Source organism: Falco naumanni, chromosome 4 (assembly GCF_017639655.2).
Source record: "Falco naumanni isolate bFalNau1 chromosome 4, bFalNau1.pat, whole genome shotgun sequence".
NCBI lineage: Eukaryota > Metazoa > Chordata > Aves > Falconiformes > Falconidae > Falco > Falco naumanni.
Genome location: NC_054057.1, coordinates 62,547,955 through 62,560,287, shown reverse-complemented (window position 1 = coordinate 62,560,287; position 12,333 = coordinate 62,547,955).

The window sequence follows — 12,333 nt, the reverse complement described above, 5'->3', positions numbered from 1 at the left end:
AAGCTGGGGAGGGGCTTTTCCCAAGGGCCTGCAGCGCCAGGACAAGGGGGAACGGCTTTGCGCTGAGAGAGGGCAGATGGAGATCAGAGCTGAGGGAGAAATCCTTCCCTGTGAGGGCGGCGAGGCGCCGGCACGGGCTGCCCAGAGCAGCTGTGGGTGCCCCAGCCCTGGCAGTGCCCAAGGCCAGGCTGGACGGGGCTGGGAGCCACCGGGGCTGGGGGAAGGGGGCCCTGTGCGTGGCAGGGGTGGGACTGGGCGGTCTTTAAGGTCCCTTCGACCCAAACCGTTCTGCCATTAACCCTGGCAGTGCCAAAATAGTACAAATGAGGGGCAATTTGTCATGAAAAATGTTTGGCCAATTGTGAAGACTTTTATTGTTTGGACTTTCTTTTTCTCCACAGATCAGGAGATTTCTGTACTGGGAAGTCCTAGTGGATATTGTTCCTGGGATGAGATGTCTTACAGGGAGAAGTGTTGGTGCTTCCAGCATCCCTAGGCACCTGCAGCTTTGGTAACTGGATTTTCCTAGGGAAAGCTGGAAGCCAGCTGCAGGGTGGCCTCCCCCGCGCCCCACTGGCCCTCGGGGCAGCCCCCCTCCCTCCCTGGGTCTGGTAACAGAGGGCTGTGCAGTGTCCCTGGTAAGCGGGGACACATACTGGCAGGGACAACTAACGATGGAACATGGGGACCACATAACCAACTGCGACATCACTGTCTGTGATGCTCTCTGGGAATATTTGACCGATCTGGATAGTTTTTGTCTAAGGGCAGTTGCTTTGCACTGCAGCTGCTGTAGGTTAGGAGGTACATCCCTCTGCCTGTTGCAGCTGCCCGGGGAAGATGTGTGATCCCTGAGGGCCCTGAGGACATGAACTGGCATGCAGGCACGAGGGTGGTGTGCTAGAGAGGCTCTGTGCATTGTCTGCTGCCTCAAAGCCAACAGGAGTGTCTCCTTCCTGAGGCAGGTGTCTGCTGCCGTTGCCCTGCTCCATCCAGTGCCTGCCTCGGTGTCTGACAGAGCAGAGCAGCTCCAGCTCTTCCCTGAGCTCAGCAGCCTTTGTGCCCCATCCCACCGACCTCCCGGAGACGGATTTCTCCTCCCAGCTGGTGCTGCTGCAGGTGCCAGCCTGGTGACAGTCTGATTTTTCAGCATATAAGAAAACTGGAGGAAATGTCCTTTCCAGACTTCTGCCCTCTCACTGGGAAGAGCACGCAGGTCCTGCTGGGTGACAAATGCTGTGTGGACTGCAGCTTACGGCTCTGGGCAAGCCACATCCAACCTCTCCTTATCCTTCAGCACTTGGTTCACAGTGAGGTAATCGCCATAATTTTTAGCACTAAGAACATGTAGACCAAGAAATCTGTGTCCTTATGGGTATTAAGGAGAGACTGATGGACACTCTTCAGTGTCTTAAACTCCCCCGCCCCTTCCAGCTCTGGTCTCATTCCAGAATTAGAATTGGGAAAATGTCTCACAGCCTCATGAATTCGTTCTGAATGGCAAAGAAAGAAGAAAGTGAGTTTGGGACTTTCTGTGATTTTTTGAGTCATAAAGCACAAATGAGCATTCATGTCCAAGTGAGATCTGCTTCGCGGTCCCATGCTCCCTGACCCCCCTGCACGTGACTGGCACTCGGCCTGGTTACCATTGGCTGCATCATGTGTACACCTGGCACATTTGTGGGACAACTAGGGCATCCAAAAAAAAGCCACCTAGGGCCACGGCGTGTGCTGCGCTCAGAGGTGGCACAGAAATCAGCAAAAGGAGAAGCATCTGTGTAATAACCAGCATAAATCACCAGTGGTACATCCCCCCACCGCCGAACGCTGGCCTGGAAATGCTCCTCCCATGCTGCCGCGGCGCTGAGCTCTGACTTCTCCTGATTCAGCTGTCCCAGTTCCTGCTGACATGTTCTCGCCCTGCCTAACAGCTCTGGAGCAGGGGGTCACGGGCAGATGGGGAGACATGAGGCCGCCAGCAACACCGAGGGGGGTTTGCTCCTTCTCGATGATCTCATACAAGTGTGAATGTTTGCAATATGTCATCTTCTGCTTCATGAAAAGCTTCTGGCTACTGGGTCTTAAATTCCTTGACTGGGTCTTAATTTCCTTGTCCTGCAAGTGCACTGAAGCAGCCTGGCCTGCTTGCTAGAAACTGGAGAAAAAATATTCCTCAATTTATGCCTTTGGGATGCCCGCATGGAGCGGCGTGGAGGCCAGCATGGGTGGTCAGGTCACGGCTGGAGGAGCAGGGTTTTCCAGGCCACAGCACATCTGTCAGTGCTTGGGAAGCCCCTGTTCTCCCAGAAGTGGAGCAGCGGGAGGGCAGGCAGCGTGGAGTAGGGCAGCATATGGACTGTGGGCACCCCTGGAGGGAAGCTGGAGTGGTTTGGTACATGGTGGTGCGGTGTGCCACAGTCCCACGTGAGCATGGCTGTTAGAATCAGCACTCTGCTGTTCGACCATCAAGGGGGGCTCTGGACCCCACCAGGGCCCCGTGTTGTGCGTGGCTACAGGGCAATGGTGGGGGTACCGCTGGCTGTCACCAGGCATCTTCTGCACAAGACCAGGGCCTGTGCCCTGGTCGGCGTGTCCAGCCCTGCCACCCTGGTGCTCTGGGGGGTCCTGGGCACCAGGTTGTCACAACCTGAAAGGGGTCATTTAGGACGTCCCTCCCCTTGGGGCTGATCGCCAAATCTGCAGGGGACCAGGGGATGGTGCATGCGGTGTGTTGCTGAACACCCCCCACCCCCACCTCTGACCGTTATCAACGGTTTCAGTTTTAATTAAGAGCCTCAGGATAACAGCGGTTCCTACTGTCCCCAACTCCCAGCAGGATATGTGGCTTTTAGATCACAAGCCTGTTTTCCATCAGGTTTCGCCAGACTCAGGATTCCTGGTTCGCCATCTGGTCCGAGGCCAGATGCCTCCTGCCTGGCCTTGTCCGGCTGGGTCCGCAGGGCTCCCTCGGGGCCAGTGTGAAGCCGCTGGGCGGCATCGCGTGCAGCGGTGCGTTGCCTCTGCAAGTTTCTTAACTGCTCTCACAAGGAGTTACCTGCCTCTTGCAAGGACTCAGCTGTCCTTTTATCTGCTTGATTTTCCTTCTGGGCAGCAATTAACACAGCCCCTAAAATGGACCCCAGGCACCAGGATGGTGGAGGGGAGGTTTCTCACCAGGCTTGCTGTGAAACAAGCAGCAAATCCCACGGGAGGCTGGGGAAGGGTCTTGTTGGGAAGAAAATACAGGGGACATGGTGGGATGGCAGTGGCCCTGCTGCTCTCAGCTCCCACCGCACCCTGGGCAGGACTGCCCCCCTGCTGCCCCTTGGCTGCGGTCCCTGCCTGCTGCCGGCACCGGGGCACCCAGGCTTTGCCTCCCTAGGGACGAACTGTGCCACCGTGCTCCCACGCCAGGCGTGAGCCCTCCTCGCACCGCGCTCTTCCTCGCCTGCTTATTTTGCATTGTAATGCCAGGCCTGCAGATGTGGCTCTTGACCTTCCCCCTGGCCTGGAGCCAGCACCGCTCTAACCAGAGCTCACTGCCCCAGCATGTCAGTGGGTGCCCATGTTCCCTGGCATGGCACGGCACGGCACAGCATAGCACAGCTCAGCACGGCTCAGCCTCCCGGGCCACCCACATCTGCTGGGTGGGCGCGTGGGGGTGGGGATTTCTCACGTGTATTGACAGCAGCAGAACTCTGGCATCTTGCAGGAGTGTTTCAGCTGTCTGCAAAATTTCCATTCTCTACTGCAGAAAAAATCAGGGAAAAAGCTTCTTCTGTGGTTTTGGTGTTTCCAGCAGTGTCACAGCTCCCACATGTGCAGGCCCATCCCTCCTGCTGTGTGCCCCGCAGCTGTGGGCAGGGGAGGGCAGAGGGACAGCGGGATGTGGTATGGGGACCACATCCCTCCTCCTGCCCTGGGAAGGTGGCTGGGCTGCCAGGAGCATCAGCAAGAGTCTGTGCCAGCCCCTGCCACCTCATGTGGGACAGGGGAGAGAAGGGGATGTGGGATGCACCGGGGCGGTGGTTCCCAGCCCAGGACATGGCCCTGTGCTCTGTGACAGCAGGTCTGGGGGCTGCAGCATGTGGAGAGCAGTTCTTGGCTCCCTGTGCCAGGAAAATCTCTGATTCGGCACCTGCCGTGCTGTGCCAAGGGAGGTGATCTCCTCGGGCACCGGGGGTGTTCACGGCTTCCCCATCTGCCGGGCTGCTCTCTGGCTTTGCTCCACCCCGGGAATTTTGCAGCAGTGCTGGTGCCCAGAGCAGCACTGCCAGCTCCCTGCCAGTGCTGCCCACAGGTCGATGCTGGTGCTGGCGTTTTCAGGGCTGTTCTGTGTGGGGATGAGGAGCACGGAGCAGAGCACAGGGAAGGGATACCTGTCCCGGTAACCTCCCAGAGGGAGAGCCCAAAGGGCTTTCCTTGAATGGGGCCAGTGCAAGCTCTGGTGTGGGAGTGGGAGTGGGAGAGCAAAGGTGGGGAGGTGGAGGACATAATTTTCACCTGGTTTGGCAGGTGCTGGCCCATGGCGAGCGCCTCTTGGGACCCATCCTGAAGGCCAAGGTGCAGGAGCTGGCCCTGAGCTTGGGCTGGGACTTTGAGGCCACCGACAGCTGTCTGTGCCGCTGGAAGACGCGCCACAACATCATCCTCAAGCGGCACCAGGGTGAGAAGGCAGACGCAGACGTTGGCAGTGCCCAGAGCTGGGTGAGCAAGGTGCTGCCTCCCCTCCCAGCCAGCTACCGCACTCAGGACATCTTCGGTGTGGGGGAGATGGGGCTGCTGTACCATGGCTCCCTGCAGCGGGAGCAGGGCCCTGCGGACCTGTGGGCACCAGGCAGCAAGAGGGCGAGGGACCATGTCTCCGTCCTCTGCTGCACCAGCCACACTGGCATGGAGAAGTGAAGCTTGCTGGCGGTGGGCAGGAGCCGGTGACCACGCTACCTGCCTGAGGACCCCTGCACACTGCCGTCACCTACACCAGCTCAGCCAACGCCTGGGTCACGGCGCGCATCTTCCAGGAGTGGATCCTGCAGCGGAACCAGAAGCTCTGCTGGCACCACCACAGGGTCATGCTCTTCATGGGCCACAGTAGTGCCCACCCTCCCGAGCTGAGTGCCAAGCTGTGCAGTGTCGAGCTGGTTTTCTTCCACCCAACACCTCCAGCATCACTCAGCCCATGGACGCCAGTGTCATCCCCAGCTTGAAGGGCCACTGCCAGGTGCTGGTGCTGGCCAAGGCAGCGCAGGAGCTGGTGATGGCCTGAGCAGGGCAGGCAGCTGAGATTGCTGTCTGGGTGACACTGCAGGATACCACCTACCTCCTGCACAAGGCCTGGAGGCTGGTGCAGCTGGGCACGGTGCAGAGCTGGTTTCAGAAAGCCAGCTTCTGCCTGATGCTGCTGGAGCACTGAGAGGCCAATGTGCAGCTACTGGCAGATGTGTCGTGGCTGCCCTTCATCCACAAGCAGGACCTGCTGGCCTTCACCGACATGGATGCGGTGGAGCCGGCTGCGGGTGAGGTGGCAGACGAGGATTGCTTGCTGGCACAGCAGGGCTGGTGGGACATGGGGGCTGTGGGCAGGGAGGTGGAGAAGGGTGAGCTGGAGGCCAGGAGCCCCATCAGAGGTGCTTGCTGTGCCGTCCACAGCCATGAAGTGGTGCCAGATCCATGGGCTGGCCTGCCAGGCTGGGTGCTGGGAAGCAGGACGTGTGCCCCAGAGCAGGGAGTTAAACTGCCAGAGGGAGCAGAGAGCCAGAGCTCTTTGCCAAACCGCAGAAGTTAATTTATGACTCCAAGCAGAAGTGCAACGCCTCTGCTCCCTTTGCTGTCAAAGAGCGTAGTGAAGGCGTTTTGGGTTTTTATACTCTGACCGGACCAAACTGGCACTTGCCAGCCACCAGCACATGGCCCTTCAGCATGAGCATGGACCCCAGCCCCGGCAGAAACTGGGGGGCAACAGCACGTGCACTCCACGCAGACCCACACACCCCAACGCAAAACCCACCAGCGTCCTGTAGGATCCCATTCCTGCTGTGGCACAACATGGAATTTCTAATGCAATAGCAGACTGGGACAAACAGCCCACCATTCCCAGAACCCACTCCGTGTACACCTCACCACCCCAGGTGATCCAAAGGCCAGGTGGGAGAAGGCAACTAAGGATTCCCAGTGGTTAAATGCCAACACAGCCCCAACAACGGCTGCAGCACCCAGTGCTGCTGCCCAAGCAGCCGTGCACCTGGGGATGGCAGCGCTGGATGGAGAAGATGCGCTCTTTCTGGTCCCCTTGCAAGAGGAGGATAAAAAGCAATTTGTTTTGACTTAGGAGGGGATACAATCTGCCGTCAACAGGCTCCAGCGGGGCTATAAACACCCACGCTGGGTCGCGCTGCACTCACTGGGCTTTCCCAGGCAGCCCCGCTTCCCCAGGATGTGGCATTGCACCAGGGAGAGAGGCTGTTCCAAGGGGAGGGGGCTGCCCTGAAATGGCAGAGGATGCAGCAGCAGCCGAGAGCAGAGGTGGGATCCCACCCAAGCCACGCTGGATGGAATCGCCGTGGAAGTGTGAAGTACTGGGGACCTCGTACCAGGCCCTGAATGAAGTTGGCCTTTAGATGAATCCAACAGCCTGACCATCTGCCTAAGCGTATACAATGTCAGCTTTGCTATTTTGGTATATTAAGCTGATGATTACCATTTTGAAATAATGATAAACAACAAGAAAAGGAAGCAATCTAAGCAGAAATGGTCAGTCCTCGTCTGGGAGCATGTCACAAGACACTCCAGATACTTTGGTACTTGAAATTGTCTTGTGAAAAGCCCCAGATGGTTTGACCAGACGTCTTGTTTATTATAGTCAGTTTTGTAATAGTCAAAAATACCTCTCTGGGGCTCCTCCCTGAGCCCTGGCCAGGCTTGGGACAGAATCCAACAGGGGGAAGTTGCTCCAGATGTTTCCGCCTTTGAAATCATGAAAGGTGCTTGTTCAACTATGTAACAGCTGGGCCCTCTTGCAGCGAGTTTGGAGACCTTATCGACTAGGGGACGCCCTGCGTGGGACTTCCCCACTTCCGGGAGAGGGTCTCCAAATCCTCACTACAACCGGGGCTTCCCTGTGACTGCGGATCTGGGCCATGGTAACGTATTAGGGCAATTGGTGATGTATCTTTCTTAATCACTATAGCTAACCTGGAGGAATAATGATTAGGTGTGTTGCCTTGCTGATCTGGTCTATTGCTTGAACCAGGGTATCATGGGTTAATCCCTTTGCATGTGCATATTGCCTAATTTTCTGTATTAACTTAAAACGAACAATAAATTAAGGTTATTCTCTTCATTGGTGTCTGTGTGCTATCTACTGACCCTGCCAATCGGCAAAACCAAGCGCCCCCTCTCCGTTAGGCTCTGGGCTCAAGCCAGGAGCAACATGCCGACGTTGATGCACGTGGTGTGCGGGAACGACGGGGATTTGTCCGTGAAAGGGACAGCATCAAGGCCCAGGACGTGTCCTCTGCCCCTGAAGCAAGTGTCTGTCATTTTGATATGGACCCTGACGGAGCCACCGAGTGGGGGTCAGGGGTTGTAAAGGAATTATAGAGGAATGAAGGCAGGTTAATTAACATTGATAATATACAGCTGTGGGCTGGCTTCAGGGGCGGTGGGTTGGCTGACATGGATAAGGTGCAGCTGTGGCTGGTTCCTGCTGAGTAGTTAAATAGCTCTAAGGGGGATGGAAGGGGAGCACTGGGTGAAAAGAGACCTGGAAGAAGCAGAGGGAGGAGAGACAAGGGGAAGGATGCAGGTGAGGCAAGAAGCAGAGGGACTGGGCTGAAGAGGCTGAAGAAACAGCACAGACAGTAGATGAACTGTTGAAACCTTGTGGGGGATTGGTGGCTGTGCCAGGGCAAGGTGTGGGAGCTACTTATTGAAGTTAACCTGGTATGTGATGGTAAAAGCCTTGTTACAGCTGGCTAGTTTGTTAGTGCTGTGACAAGGAGGGTGTTTGTATGGGAACCCACCATAATTCTGTATTCGCAGACACAATCACCACAGACAAAAAAATCACTCAAATAGCTGTAACTCTACCAAAACTATGGAATGTGACTTTATTCAGTTCCTGTCCATCAAACTACATGTTTTGCCAAGATTGACACCCCCCACCCCTTGAGGATGAACCTCATCTTGGTAAGAAAATTACTGTAGTGTGGTGGCCAGAGCATGGGTGATCCTGTCCCCCTGGGTGAGGGGGTCTGTTCCAAGGCTCTTCCCCCACCCCCTGGCAGCTCTGGTCCCCTGTAAATCACCCCGGCCTCACACTGCCTCAATGTACCCCTGCACAGCCCTTTCATGCAGCATGGGATGGGGCAAGCCTGGCCAGTGGTGCTGTGGTGTTACCTTCAACGGCAATTCTTCAGGCAACCAATCACTCATCTGCAACAGCTCAGTGGCAGGACGGAGAGAGGTGTCCTCAAAGTGTGGAATAAATCTGAGCCCCCAGTTCTCAGGTTTGTGATAACTGGCTCCTGCCCCAATCAGTGTGATGGGGAGGGTCTGCTGGGGAGCCCCTGGGTCCTGCTCGGTTCCCTCTGCCCCCCCAGGCAATCAGGAGCTGCTGACCAGCCTGGAGCTCACTGGGGCCAGCTCCCTGTGATCCCCGGTGCCTGGGGCTGGTGTGTGGCATACTGACACACGGGCTCTGAATGCGGGTCGAAGACCCTCTATTAAAATCAAGCGAGCCTTTTCATACCTTTACAGCGGGCTGACGTACCAGCCTGTAACCATGCTCAGTAATTTGCCATGTGGCTCTTTTTTACTGCACAGACACAGCAGCTCAGCAGCTCCCTTATCTACAAGGCCACAAGCTCTGTTGATGATGTCCTGTATCTTAGTTTCCCTTGTGGCTCCCATGGCCTCCTTCCAATGAGCACAACTGTGTCCTCTTCCCTGGGTCTGTATTTGTTCACTGATGCTGTCCTGATTACACCTATTTGTAATAAGATTTTTATCCATCTAGTTAAGCCTAATCCACTAAAAAGATTTCTGAAAACATTAAAACCATAATTTTGTTGTAATTTCTGTTCTCCTTCTTGCAAGTTTTTGATACTTTTGTGAATAGATTCAGAATGACCAGACAGATTCATACAACAAAGCCCATCAAAATGCTGACAACCATGACCCTGCGCTAACAATAAAAACTGCTGTGGCTCTCTTCTGCAGCGTAGCACGCCTCACTGAACTGACATCCAGCAATAGTCCACTTGGGGCCAACGAAGTCACACAAGTTTGTTTCGCAAGCCAGTAGCCAGGCTTATTCAAGGTGGTTAGTGCTTGTGCTGCTCCTACTCCTGGAGCCAATATAGATGCTGCTATAATTTCACCAGAGCTCCAAAACTTTATATTATCCTTACAATCAGTCTGCAAGGCATGTTTGTGGTGGTGTAACTTGTGAGTTATAACCATGGATGCATTGGGTGTTAACAAGGTTAACCTTCCAGTGCTACGTGGTCCTCCTTTTGTATGGGCAGGAGTGCCAGGCCATGTGCAATCTCCACAAATTAGAAATAATCCTGTGGGCAGTTTAAGTGGGCGATTGCTAGACTTTGATATGTTGGGAGAAGTACAATTACCCCAAGCACTAGCATTTCTATATGCAGGTATGGTAGCATTTAGCCATTGAATTGTTTTTGTATCATTTTTGCCTGTATAGCTAAAATATAAATGATAATCCCTTTTTACAGATCCTATTAAGTCCAGTTCCTGTGGTTCAGTCCCACCGTACAGTAAATATGGAACCCAACCATCCTAATTGTTAACCACATCGCCAAACTCCTTAGCCGCATCCTCTTGTCCTGAGGGGATGGGCCAACCTTCGACAGGTGGTCCAGACAGACAGGTTGTAAAAGGATTTTCCGGAGAAGCGGTTGGCAGACATAATATGCCCTGTCCCGTGGGATTGGCCAAGTTTACCCAGATGTTGGGTTTGGGTTGAGGTGGGATCCATATTGATGCAGCTGATGTCGTGGCACAGATGATGGCGATGACTGAGGTAACGATGGCTTGATCCATCAAGCGGGCACTCATCTTGGGCCAGAACCGTTTCACTTCTTGGATTGTTTGTTTTGATTCCGCAGCAATTAAGATGTCATCCATATAATGGTAGATTAGAACATTTTCAAAATACTCTCATATTGGGCTTAAAACTGCCACTACACATTGTTGGCGGAATGTGGGGCTGTTATTCGTGCCTTGCGGCAACGCTTTTCGACAGCAGCTTTGATGTGGCTCTGCAGCATTGATGGAAGGTACAGAGAAGGCAAATTCACGGTTCATCTTGTGAGGCGCGAGGTATGTGAAGAAACAGCCTTTTAGGTCACTGACGGTGAGAGCCCATGGTTGTGGTAACACTGTCAGTGAGGGGAGCCCAGGCTGCAAAGCTCCCATATCTTCAGTGACCTCATTTATTTTTCCTAGATCATGTAAAAGCCTCCAAGAATTAATTTTCTTCTGCATCACAAAGACAGGCATGTTCCATGGGCTCGTTGTGGGGGCTGTGCAACCACCCTCTAGCTGTTCACCCACCAGTCTGTGTAGCTGCAGCAGTTTTTCTTTCAGCGGGGGCCACTGATCTCCCACGGGGCTCAGTGGAGGCTCCAGGTCAGTGGTGGGACCTGCAGGACAGCAGCCCCAAGGCAGAGCCCATGCCGAGGAGTGTACCCCATGGCCTGCACAGCCCCTGCCCCACAGGGCAGGAGGTCCAGGCAGCACGTAGGAGCTGGTCAGAGCAGATCTCCCATCTGGTCCAATAATGGCAACAAGCACTTTACTGGGTTTTGGGAAAGTCTGACCACCGATTCCCAATAAGGAAGCACCAGCATCCACCGAAGGCCACTGACCAGGCCAGTGTGACACAGAAAAGACAGCGACATCTGCTCCACTATCAGTGATTCCTCACATAGTAATTCTTGTCTGTCCTGGCTGTAAAGTGCAGGATGATTTGGGTCGATCCACAGTTAATTGTTGAGTCCAATAAGTTTCTGGCAACCCTGTAGATCCCAGGTTGCTGAGCCTGGCGCTGCGCGGGTGGCGCTGGGTGAGTGGGGCAGCAATGCCCCCACTGCACCATTTGGCTCCTGCTGGCACCGCACACGGTGGCACTGGTGCCCATGGCGTTACTGGTATTTCTGCCTTGCAGTCAGCGCCTGTGGCCCCAACAGCACAACGAGGCCTCTCAGTGTGGGGGTGGTCCCCTTGGCAGCGCTGCCCCCCCACTGGGCGGACCCTGTGTGCCCCCTGGAACAAGCCCATCGTGTCTGGGGCTGCAGGTGTAGAGGGGGCTGGGTGGCCTGGGCACCGCCTGCGAGGCCTCTCGGGAGGGCATGGGGGGGTCTGCTGCCATAGCTGGGGGGCGTGAGGGTGATCTGCTGTCATAGCGGGGGAGCATGGGGGTTGATCTGCTGCCATAGCGCGGGTGGGGGGCATGGGGGGTAACTGCTGTCGTAGCGCGACCCCTCGTGGCGCTGCGCTTGCGGTTCCGCGCTAAGGCTGGGGACCGGCCGTCCCGGTCAGTGGTGACCGACACCGATCTGCGGAACGCGCCCTTCGCCGCGCGGGCAGATCCCAGGCGCGCCCCCCCCCCCCCCCCTCCCCGAGCTTCCCCTTGGGACAGCCCTTGGTCATCTGCTTTCCCTTGAGACAGCCCTTTCGCAGGGGCCGTGCTGACCGCACCAGAATGTTGCCGGGACCGAACTGCCAGTGCAGCGAACGCTTCCCTGAGCAGGGACACCGTATTGCCCAGACCCAGCACTCCTACAAGCGTTCAACATATCATCCATGCTAGGATTCCTTAAAGGTCGTAGTACTTACTGACACTCAGCGTTGGCATTTTCAATAGCAAATTGTTTAAAAAAATATTCACGTACTTGCTCATTATCAATCGGCTTTTCCAATGCCTCATTAAGTCGGTCTAAAAACTTCATAATTGGTTCATTTGCTTCTTTTTTAATACGGACAAAAGTCTGCCCCTGTTTACCGGCTTCAGGGACAGCTTTCAAAGCATGGAGTGCCAGTTGTTTAACTTGATGCAAACCTAACTGGCAAATCCTAGCTTGTGCAGCACTGGTGCTATGTTCAGCTTGCCCTAGTGATACATCAGCATTGACCACTCACAATGGGTCGTGCACCCCCAACACTGAGTTCTCAGCAGCTTGGACACCTGCAAGCTGCTTCATTTTTGACTCCCACATACTGTATTGCACGTCTGTCATTATCAAGCGAAACAACATTTTAAAATCATTTGGGGTAAACACATGAGTATCACAGAGATTGTATCAA